Source organism: Cricetulus griseus, chromosome 2, assembly GCF_003668045.3.
Source record: "Cricetulus griseus strain 17A/GY chromosome 2, alternate assembly CriGri-PICRH-1.0, whole genome shotgun sequence".
NCBI classification, from domain to species: Eukaryota; Metazoa; Chordata; class Mammalia; order Rodentia; family Cricetidae; genus Cricetulus; species Cricetulus griseus.
Window position 1 is genome coordinate 154893154 of NC_048595.1, and position 1727 is coordinate 154894880.

Below are 1727 nucleotides of genomic sequence, written 5' to 3' on the forward strand. Positions count from 1 at the left end.
CTCATCTTCATTCTACTTGTTTCTGCATGCATTAAATACTAATGAATGTAAAATTTTGAGTACTGAGAATCCAAGTGGCATATCTAAAGACTTTTTTCATTTTGAAGTTTATTTTCATTGGCCATGTTTTTGCTTATTAGTTAAGACAGATGTTATATGTGAAATGAAACTGTGACATTGCCATGCCAATTGTAAGATATAAGAAAGATCTTTGTTACTGGGTGTTGGTGGCACACACCTTTAATCCCAGCATTCGGGACAAAGAGGCAAGAGGATCTCTATGAGTTCAAGGCCACCTAGAGCGAGTTTCAGCACAGCCTCCAAAGCCACAGAGAAACCCTGTCTCAAAAAAAAAGAGAGAGAAAGATCTTTGTCCTTCAGATTCCTTCAGATGCCTAGAACAACAACAACAAAAAAAACCCACCAATTAGAAAGCAAACCATCAGATTAAGATCAGGGTCATCGTGTTGTATGAAAGGAGAGAAGGTTAGCACTCCCCTTGACAAGGATGGAAGAGGCCCTTGGGCCTAACAACATGCATACGGTTAAGGCATTGCCACCTACTTCGTGGCATCTAACCACTGTTTTTGACTAATGTACCCAGCAAAACTTTCAATCATTATAGATGGAGAAAACAAGATTTTCCATGACAAAAACAGATTTAAACAATACATATCCACAAATCCAGCACTACAGAAGGTTCTGGAAGGAAAACTCCAACCCAAGGAACATAACTACATGCACAAAAACACAGGCAATAAATAATCTAATATTGCCAAACACAAAAAGAAGCAGGAGGGCAAAATCCATACACAATGACACCACCAACAATAAATCCAAACCAAACAAGAACCAATGAACAATGGACATTAATATCCCTAAATATCAATGGTCTTAACTTACCCATAAAAAGATATAGGCTAACAGAATGGATACGAAGACAGAATCCATCCTTCTGCTGTTTACAAGAAACACACCTCAACTTCAAAGACAGGCGATACCTCAGAGTAAAAGGATGGGAAAAGATTTTCCAATCAAATGGCCTCAAGAAACAAGCAGGTGTAGCAATCCTAATATCTAACAAAATGGACTTTAAACTAAAATCAATCAAAAGAGATGAAGAAGGGCATTTCATACTCATCACAGGAAAAGTCCATCAAGATGAAATCTCAATCCTGAACATCTATGCTCCAAATACGAAGGCACCCACATTTGTGAAAGAAACATTACTAAAGCTCAAACCACACATAAAACCACACACACTTATAGTAGGAGACTTCAACACCCCCCTTATGCCACTAGACAGGACCACCAGACAAAAACTTAACAAAGAAACAAAAGACCTGAAAGAAGTTATGGCCCAACTGGGGTTAACGGATATCTATAGAGCATTCCATCCAAACTCAAAAGAATATACCTTCTTCTCAGCACCACATGGCACCTTCTCTAAAATTGACCACATAGTAGGCAACAAAGCAAACCTCCATAGTTACAAAAGAATTGAAATAACCCCCTGTATCTTATCAGACCACCATGCATTAAAGCTAGAATTCAGCAACAATACAAATGGCAGAAAACCTGCAAACTTTTGGAAAATGAATAACACCCAATTGCACCATTCCTGGGTTGAGGAAGAAATAAAAAAAAAATTAAAGACTTCCTAGAATCTAATGAGAATGCAGACACAACATACCCAAACTTATGGGACACTCTGAAAGCAGTGCTAA

General features: G+C 38.0%; 1 non-coding gene across 1 annotated transcript; it reads left to right on the forward strand.

Annotated features, from left to right (window-relative positions):
* The first annotated feature begins 464 nt into the window (after positions 1–464).
* On the forward strand, positions 465–590 carry LOC113833813. Its single transcript, XR_003481964.1, has one exon. It is a non-coding gene; the product is annotated as a U6atac minor spliceosomal RNA (small nuclear RNA).
* The last annotated feature ends 1137 nt before the right edge of the window (positions 591–1727 follow it).